We start from the raw sequence: 10,959 nt of genomic DNA on the forward strand, positions 1-10,959 counted from the left end.
AAGCCCAAGGTCTACACAAAACCTACCCCACTTAACTCAAGCTCATCAAAAGAAGATACCTTTCCCCTCCTCCATAGTCAAGAGGGGGTCATCCTCCAACACATGTAGCTTGTCCACGCCTACGAAGTTCTCGCACTATTGATAGGTCACATGGCTTTAGAACCACCCCCTCAACAAACCCCTAGTACACTTGGAGGGATTATCTGGTTGATTTGCTAACCTTACCATCGACTTTGGTCCTCATGTTCTCCTTGTCCAAGGGTAGATTGGATGCAAACTTCACTTCTCTTCCTAGTTGCCATCTATATTTAATGTGCAACTAGAAGCAGTAGAACCCACTTTCCCAAGATTCCCTCCAATCTAATAGATTATGGAGCCTCACTTCTCCCTCAATTCAGATGTCCAAAACATTGATAGAGGTGCTTCCACCCTTCCCACCTACAATACATTGTAGCAAGGCATGATGTAGCTTATACTCTCTACACATTCCTGCTTTTACTATCCTACATATTTAGCATGCCTACCTATTGGTAGTGGGAATACCTAAAAACATGAAGCAAAAAATCATTACAACATCCAAAAGCATTTTCTTTGAAACAAAGGTATATTGCATGGTCTCATATGGTGCTCACGCTTATTGTTTGTGTTTTAGTTTAGAACTAAGCCCTAATAGACCGTTTTGATCAGAACAAAGACTTGAATAGTTTGGTACTTGTATATCAATTTCCCTTCTTTGGTTGGGCTTTATACTTTGGAGAACCAAAGGCTTCTCATCATCGAGAGACTGAGTTACGACCTTCTTTTGAGGCTACCATAAAGGCCATTCATTCCACATGTTTCAATTGGTGTGAGAGGGGGTGCTTACTTCTCCTTCCACAATTTGGTAGTGAAATGGGGAGGTATCCTTCTCTTTGTGATTAGTTGATCTTGGTCATTGTATTTACCTACTCATATGTTTGTATCATCATCTATTTGCAACAAAAGGATCATGCTTGTTAAAGGAGGGCACTTGGAGAAGTGAACACTTTTCCTGTGAGGTCAGTGACTCAAGTGGTCACTACATTATTGTGCATAATATTATATTTGAGCTTAACACTTTGTATTATCCCTTACACCACTCATGCATTGGTATTGTGCTAATGTGAAATGAAGCTCTTTGGATGGGGAAAAACCTATATTTGGAGGTTCCCATTCGAGGATGAAAACTCCATACATTATGTAAGCATGTTTCACTTTTACATAATGGTACGCAAATAGGATGTTTGATGTGTACGTAGCGAAGGCCAAAAGGTCCCCAAGAGCAAAAGAACTCTACTTAAGCTCAAAAAGCAAGAAGGAAGATTTGCATGACATAAAGAAAATAGACCAATTGGATACAATCTCCCCCCATGTCTTGTGTGAGCGCTTCACAAGGCATGTATTTATAAATTTATTCATTTCAAAGCTAAAAAATAGCCCAATTTTACAATTAGCATGCTTTGGCTTTTGTGTTTGCTTTTGTCCAAATAAAGAATAAAGCGGTTGGGCGGCCTAAAAGTCAGGTTGTGCCCAAATACAATGTCCCATAATGAAATATAGAAACTGTGCACCCATGCGCATACAAAATAATAAATATTTGATAAGCATTTCAATAAATAAGCGTGCCTAAATAAATATTAGTGCCACATCTTTAATGATAAGGCGCACATCCATCAAAAATGATAATTTCTTCTAGTAATTTGAATATACGCTATTGCCCAGTGCTTCCCAACGCCATTGCCGCTGCCTGCTCTACACATCAATTGAAGCATTGACAATTGTTAGAAAATAATAAAATTAAATCAAAAAAAGTGAATACCTAGTAGTCTTCAGCTACAAAATAAATAAATAGGTTGGAACTCTGTCCTAACCTTAATTTAATATGAGTGCACTCTAAACCATAAACGTCCATTAATTTAAATATGTATTTTGTGGAATCACCCACATGCACATTAAATTAATATGACACCTGAAAAGGACAGGTGTCCATGTCAACTTCTCGCACAAGGAATCCACCTTGTGTACGAGCCCCGGTAAATAAATATAGTTTTACGAAATCCACTGCAAAGCCTCACAGAATCCATCGTGGAATTAAAACAACTCACGAAATCCACTGTGGAATATGCATCTTGGCATTACATAATCAAAGGAGTGATTGACTTGGATTCACTTTATTTGCACCACCTCACATTGAGGCAATCTACTATTATAGACATCTATGGCAACTAGTACCTCGACTATACCTTGCCAACCTTAACTTGCCTTGCATGGATTATGTTTATAAAGAATGTAAACCTTCCTCCCTTACATAATTAAGAGCCACTTTTAAAGAAAGAAATACACTTCAAATAGAACTATTTGAAAGAAGATCTCCATCACCTTTTTAGTTTTGGTTGGCCATATGTGCACCCATTGACCAATACTCGGACTACTTTTTTCCAAGGGGATGGGGGGGGGGGGGGGCAAGGGGTGATTTGAGACCTCTTAATTATGAAAAGATGGTGGGGATATGATTGTGAGGTGTCCGCTATTATCAATCCACGGCACACCTTTTAGTAGTCCATCAGTAAGTTTTCTCGTAAATGATGCCGCCCGGTGCTCCCTTGGAACATCACAGGGTTTGTCACTTAGTCCCTACCGAGTCTACTTTGCAACGGGAGAGTTCCGGCCGAATCCACTAAGATCCACCTGAAGATTTGGGTTCCTAAAATCGGATGGGTGTCCTAGCAGCCAGTTAGCATCAGTAATTTTGAGTCCCACTTTTTAGAGGATTACTCGATCTAAAGCGGACTTGCCATTGCACTTGGTTCAAAGAGAATGGGAGACGAAGGGGAGTGCGGTACGTCAACCCTCCTGCCCCCCACAAGGCAAAATCCCATTCCGACCCCCTAAAACAATGCAAGTTGATTCTACCTAATGACTAGTTGGTCAATTTACTGTCTTCCTATTTCTATTTTTGATTTAGAAAAGCTCCCAGCTAACCAGGACCACCCTACCATTGGACTGACTCGTCGGGGGTTACGGCCACTCGCTTTTCTCTGATGATGGGTCATTTTTAGTTTTTTAATTACCTAAAACACATTTATTGGAACATGTACAACCACCTTCCTTAATTAGTCCATTAAGTCACAGGTTCCTTCACATAATTTATCTCACCAACACGCATACAATTCGAATAGTAAAGCAAACTTCTTTATTATATTGGAGGTTTATTACAATTTTCATCATTCCGTCCTAGTGGAAGATACACATAATTCCATAAGGATATTTTGTCCACCAAGATTCCACCCTCTTAACTAGTATTTAGGGTTCCAGGATCCCATCCTGGGTCACGAAGGGGCTCGTCAGATTCTTGGAACAATGCAAGATTTATAGCCAGAGCCCCCTCTGGCACCTACAATTCCTACTGTCCGAGACTATCCCTACTGACAGACCTTTCGCCTACGGAGCCGGTCCAAGCCTCTCCTAGCGATAATCATGACTCCCTTGGAGTAGGGTCTCGCCGCTAGCTTGGGGATAGCCTAGTGTGATTCTTCCTTTTATTCTGTTTGACAATAATTTCAATCAAAAATCTAGATTCTAGCAAACACAAACAATCCTTTCAAATGTGTACAAATGATGCAATGACAATCATCTCAACATGTAATTCACAGCTTCACATAGCCAAGGTAGACCTTATCCTAAGGTAACCTTACATTCTAATGAGAATTCTCCTCCCCATAAAGAAGTGTTGAGTACATCTCTTATAACATGTTAAATAAGGCATGAATTGTCCATTTGGATTCACTTATCCAACATAAGCAAAATCCCTTTAAAAATAATATTGTGTCAATAACTCAATGAGATGACCTATAGGACTTCTAAATAGACAATCAGTTTCTATAATCATCTCTAGTCAACTCTTAACTTATTGTATTTGACCATAACTATATCGAATGCGCATAAAGACATGTACAATAACCTTTGATAATTAATTCTATCCTGATTCTATGACTTAGAATCTCAATTAATCTAGATACAAATCATAGTGAATAATTATTTATGCTTGTACTAATATATTTTTTAGATGAGTTATCAATTTGTGTAAGTGAAGAATATGGAAGCTAATATGTTATGTAATTATTTTATATAGAAAAATAATAATCTAGTAATGAATAACCTGGTTTGGCAGCATGATGACATTAGGAACTTCGTCTTTACTCTCGCTCACATTAGCCACACCCGATGTTCCACTGGTAGTGGCAACTCCCACAACTCGGGCACTCCCGTATCATTGGTAATACCCATTGCTTGACTGGTTGCGTTGGTTCCCATGGTATTTCCACTTCGTTGCTTTGGAGCCATCGTCCATGAGTGGTTCGAGAGATAGGGAAGGTGGAATGGATTTGAGATGAGAGAGCGTAAGAGAATATGGATTAGTTAAAGATCGAGACAAGGGACTTGAGCTAACTCTCTTCCTCTCTCTCTCTCTCTCTCTCTCTCTCTCTCTCTCTCTCTCTCTCTCTCTCTCTCTCTCTAGCTTCTTCTCGCAGCCTCTTGAAGGAGTATCCTTCTTTCTCTGACAACTCAAGCAACTACTAGAACAATGGTATATCCAGCCAAATAGTTCACCATGGGGAGCCCCAATATTATTCCAAAAGAAGAAAGATGGAACTCTCCGTCTTTGTATCGACTACTTGGCTCCCCAAGGATAGATGAGCTTCTTGATCGTCTGTAAGGAGCAAAGATCTTTTCTAAGATTGATCTTTGGTTAGGATATTATCAGATTAGAGTCAAGAATGAAGATATTCCAAAGACCGCCTTCAACACAAGGTACGGTCATTTCGAATTCATCGTGATGTCGTTTGGGTTGACAAATGCTCCAGCTACCTTCAACACGTTAATGCAGGACATTTTTAGACCTCATCTTGGTGATTTTGTTCTTGTATTCTTTGATGATGTCCTAACTTATTCTAAGGAGGAAGAAGATCATGAACCACATCTTCACATTGTCCTAGAGACAATGAGAACACACAAGTTGTATGCCAAGAAGAAAAAGTGTGTGTTCTATCTTCAAAAGGAAGATTGAATACTTGGGATTCATAGTGTCTGTTGAGGGTATATCAGTAGATCCTGCCAAGGTCAAGGATGTTCAAGATTGGCCACCCCCAACTACTATCAAGGAAGTGAGAAGTTTTCTAGGTCTAACAGGATGGTATAGGGTATTCATCAGAAACTATGCTCAAATTGCAGCACCTCTTACAAATTTACTTAAGAAGCAAGTTGCCATTAATTGGACGCCAATCGAACAATCTAGCTTTATGCAACTAAAGCATAGTTTGGTTAACTGCTCCTATCTTAAGGCTACCTGACTTAAGCAAGGAATTTGAAGTTGTCATAGATGCCAGCTCTCTTGCATTGGGATGTATACCAATGCAGGAAGGACATCCTGTAGCTTACTCTTCAAGAAAATTGAAAACCCATGAGCAGAAATATGCTACTTACGACTTGGAGTTATTAGCTATGATTCATGCTCTCAAATTATGGAGACATTACTTTCTTGGAAATAAGTTTTCCTTAGTCACAGATCATAAAAGTCTTAAGTGGATTTTTACTCAGCCTGATCTTAATATGAGGCAACAACGTTGGATTGAGGTTCTACAAGAATATGACTTTGAAATTAAGTTCAGACTCGTAAAGAAAATGTAGTAGCAGATGCCCTTAGCCGTAAAGCCTTCCTTAATGCTCTCATCACTGAAGAACCATCTAGGTCAAAAACTCTGGCTGCAATGGTATCAATGCCAACTAATCCTATCATCGAGTTGACCAAGGATGAAGCAAATAAGGACACAGAATATCAACAATTGTTTTGGGAAGTTCAGAATAAGGAACAAGATCCCAAACTCAAGACTAAGTATCAGGAATTCTCTATAGTTGAAGACGAAGGACTTGTTTATTTCAGAATGAGACTATGCATTCCTTCAAGTCAGACTCTCAAGAGAAGGATAATTTAGGAAGCACATGATTCTCCTTTTTCAGGACACCCAGGGTATGCAAAAACTCTTAATGTTGTCAGGAAAATTTATTACTGGCAAAAACTCAAGGGTGATGTACTTAAGTATGTCACTGAATGTCTAAATTGCCAAAGGGTAAAATCTAAACGTGTCAAGTTACCAGGAAAACTCCAACCACTTGACATTCCCTAGATGAAATGGGAATTTATTAGCATGGACTTTGTAGTTGGGTTACCTTCTGTACAAGGAGGATATAACTCAATAATGGTGATAGTAGACATGCTAACAAAGGTCGCTCATCTTCTCCGAACAAAAAATAATTACAAAGCTTCAAATATTGCTAGAATTTTTGTAAAATAGATTTTTAGGTTACATGGGTTACCTACCTAAAAGGATCATTAGAGATCGTGATTCTCTTTTCACATCACACTTCTGGAAGAGTTTATTTGAAGCCATTGGAACCCAACTTTGTTTCAGTACTACTTATCATCCACAAATTGATGGGCAAACAGAACGAGTTAATCAAGTAATTGAGGATATTATGCGTGCATATTGCAGTAAGGAACCTAAAAGGTGGATTCAGTATCTATCCTTAGTGGAATTTGCCTATAATGCCTCCTATCATCAAAGTATTCAGATGACTCCATTTCATGCACTATATGGTCAAGATTGTCGTATGCCACTTAATTTTTCCGATCCTACTCTAAGGGTAGAAGCCTCGGGAAAAATGTTAGAAGAAATGGATGATCAAATCAAGATTATCAGGCAGGATATTCAAGCTGCCAAGGATTGACAAAAGGCGTATCTGATCTAAAAAGGCAAGAACGAATCTTCAAAGAGGGAGACATGGTCCTCATTCGTGTCCATCCAAAGAAGAGTTATTTGTCTTTAGGAGAATTTAAGAAGCTAAGTCCAAGATATTGTGGGCCCTATAAGATTCTCAAGTGCTTAGGACCAAGCACTTACAAGATACAACTCCTTGAGAATATAAAAATCCACAATGTATTTCATGTTAGTTTATTGAAAGCATACGTAGCTAATCCTAACCATATCCTTGATGATCAACAAATTGTAATACCTAGCCAAGGAGTCCTTGAGCTACAACCTGATAGAGTAATTGATGTAAGGGAGAGAAAATTGAGGAGTAGAACCCTTAGAGAATACCTTGTCCAATGGAAGGATTATCCTGAAGAAGATGCTTCATGGATAGATGAGGATGCTCTTCATCAACAGTACCCACGGTTTCTCTCAAGATGAGGATATCTTGATTTCTCTAAGGGGAGGAGGATGTAATATTCCCAGGAAATAAAAGTTAGTTGGTTAGTTCAAAAGTTAGTTAGTCAATTAATAAGTTAGTAAGGTTACTAACTAAAGTAAAAAATTAACTAACATTAATAACTAACTAACATTGAAAATAAATAAATAAATAAAACAGAGAGTCGTAACTCGATATTTCTTATGAATTAACAAGGACCGTAGCCACCCTTCATGGAAGTTATAACGTGAACAAGAGATATGAGCTATATTAATCACTAATGTTAATGTGCGCAGTAAGGATGGTCTAAGAATATTAGACTTTTGGACAATACTAGAATATTTTAGATATTTTAGATACTATCCTTTTTTTAGTTCGATGGCTTCAGGAATAGACATTTTGTAAGGTCTCTTTGCCACTGGAGTGGCTCCTGGAACAAGTTTGATCTCATGATCAACTTCTCTTTCCGGAGGTAACTCAGTTAGCTCTTTAGGAAATATATCGGTGTACTCTTTTAACCAGGATGGTTCTTCTTCTGCATGACCATCTTGATTTATCTTGTTAAGCTTGGTCAAGTAAACAGGTAATCCTTTCTTCAAGCCTTTCACAATTCGAGAAGCTTTTGCTAATTGAAATTTAGGTTTCCCTGTTTCACCTTGTGTAGTTGCTATTTCACCATTCAAATCCTGAAATGTGACTTGACCTTTTCCACAATGGATATGAGCATCATTGGGAATCAGCCAATCCATTCCTAGTAAACATTCGTAGGCTCCTAGGTTCATTACTCTGAACCTCATACTTGAAAGGTTTTCTCCTAGGTTAAACTCTACCTTGGCAGTTTGCTATGTAGAAAGTACTTCCTTTCCATTTGCTAATTCCACAAGCAACTTTGATGCATTTACCGTATCTATACCTATCTTCTTAGCACACTTGGGTGAAATAAATGAATGTGTACTTCCACAGTCAATCAAAACTTTAAATGATTTACCTTGGTGACTAGCCGGTGTCTGTATTACCGAATATTGACGATTTGGTCCTTTCCTGTGGAATGCAGCATGAACAGTTGCTCTTTCAATATCTTCTTCCATAGTAGGGTCTTCCTCCTTATTAGTCTCTTTTAGGGTAATATTTGACGTTCTTCCTCTTGCCATAGCTACATGATCACGGCCTTGGGCAGCTCTGCCTTGACCTCAAAATTGGCCTTGATGATGGTTCCTACCAAGCTTTGGACAATCTCTCCTGAAATGTCCTGTCTCATTATACTGGAAGCACCTAAGATCATCCCAGTTTTCCTAGGTAGGAACAAAATTTCCAACTACGTTGGATTTTGCCTTCTTCTTTTGTTCTTGGGTTCTTTTTTCTTGATTTTTGAATCCTCCTTTGTTCTGGTTATTGTAGCTCCAGAACTTATTGTTATTAGGCTTTGATTGTACTTCTCGCACAATAGGAGCAGCTCGAATCAAAGCATCCCGGAGGTCTATGGGGCGCATTGATTCTAAAAAATTGAAGAACTCGTTCATCTTTTGGGTGTGATAAGTTGGAGGTAAATACCTTCCTCTTACAGCTTCTTTCAGCAAATCCCAAGTAATGGTATTTTCAGGGACACCTTGATCCCGGCACCATTGCTTCCACCAAAGTCGAGCTTCGCCAATTAATTTTAGTTTAGCTATCATGGCTCGGTTGACTGGGATAGTTCTAGCAGCAGTAAAATAATCCTCCATAGATTCGATCCAAATCTATGCACCGGCTTCCACATTTTTGCCTTTCCCGTCAAACTCTGGAGGTTTGACTTGCTTTAAAAGATTCATTTTCTCTTGAGCTCCGTTGGGAATTATTGTGGGTGCAAGATTTTGGGGAATTTTCAGCAATTTTGTAAGTTAAATTTTACAAATCTATATAGCATCAATAATAGAGTTCAGTACTCAAATGATCTCTTGCTTAGTTTATTGAAACAACTCTTGAATAAACTCTCTTCCCATGCTAAAGTTAAAATGGCAATTTCAAAGGTTTCAAGAAAAAAAAAGGTTGCATTATTTCTCTGATTGATAAAGTATCAATCAATCTTTTATTACAACGGATGTACAAGGTAATCAGATGGAAGGAAATACATTATTCAGATGGCTCGCAGGCTCATCTTATTTTCTCTTAGGAAAAGATTCACTACTACAATCTAAGTATGGCACTCTGATACATTCTTTATAAAGTAACTTGGATTCGGAGAGTAAATATCTAGGAATCTATATTTTTGAGGGAGTTCTAGAAATCCGTCTTTTTTGTAGTTGAGGCGGCTAGAGCGACCTATGACTTTTATTCTGTCAGCCGGAAGGATCTTCGTAACTTCCCCATAGATATATTGGTTTAGTTTGATCTTCTTGCCTCTAGTATATAGGGTTGAGTTTACACTAGCCTCATGAAATAGATAGATCTTGACAACTTTAAGATCTTCCATCCATTTTACCCTTTTCAGATTATTTTGAAGATAAGCTAGACGGCTTGCATCGATATAGCAATATCCTCCACTAATCATCCACTGTCTTTCACGATATAAAGGCGAGGGGTTGTACAACTGATCTAGTACCTGCATCATCTGAATTCTCTAGGCAAAACTGGATGAATGTATAGTTGCTGACATAAACATTACTTGAAAGATCAAGAATCGCTTCCAAGATTCGTTACTCTGCCATAATTCAAAAACATACATTAATAAAGAGAAGAAAACATGTCCTAGGCTATGCTTAGAAAAAATATTTTTCTTAAGCTTACATCGTAATCTATACTAACGTGCGTTCTGATACCAACTGTGAGGCGTCCGCTAGTCTCAATCCACGGCACACCTTTTAGTAGTCCATCAGTAGGTTTTCTCATAAATGATGCCACTCGGTGCTTCCTTGGAACATCACAACATCAATAATTTCGAGTCCCAATTTTTAGAGGATTACTCAATCTGAAGCGGACTTGCCATTGCACTTGGTTCAAAGAGAATGGGAGATGGAGGGGAGTGCGGTACGTCAACCCTCCTACCCATAATGCAAAATCCCATTCCGGACCCCTAAAACAATGCAAGTCAGTGCTACCTAATGACAAGTTGGTCAATTTACCGGTCAATTTATCGTCTTCCTATTTCTATTTCCGATTTAGAAAAGCTCCCAGCTAACCGGGACCACCCTACCATTGGACGGACCTGTTGGGGGTTACGCCCACCCGCTTTCCTTTGATGATGGGTCATCTTTAGTTTTTTAATTACCTAAAATACATTTATTGGAACATATACAACCATCTTCCTTAATTAATCCATTAAGTCATAGATTCCTTTACATAATTTATCTCACCAACACGCATACAATTCGAACAGTAAAGCAAACTTCTTTATTATATTAGAAGTTTATTACAATTTCCATCATTCCGTCCCAGTGGAAGATACATAAAATTCCATAAGGATATTATGTCCACCAAGATTCCACCCTCTTAACTAGTATTTAGGGTTCCAGGATCCCATCCTGGGTCACGAAGGGGCTTGTCAGATTCTTGGAACAATGCAGGATTTACAGCCAGAGCCCCCTCTAGCACCTACAATTCCTACTGTCCAAGACTATCCCTATTGACAGACCTTTCGTCTACGGAGATGGTCCAAGCCTTTCATAGCAATAATCATGACCCCCTTGGAGTAGGGTCTCGCCGCTAGCTTGGGGGTAG

Source organism: Lygodium microphyllum, chromosome 28 (assembly GCF_053477565.2).
Source record: "Lygodium microphyllum isolate KBCC chromosome 28, Lygodium_microphyllum_v1.1.10, whole genome shotgun sequence".
Taxonomy (NCBI): domain Eukaryota; kingdom Viridiplantae; phylum Streptophyta; class Polypodiopsida; order Schizaeales; family Lygodiaceae; genus Lygodium; species Lygodium microphyllum.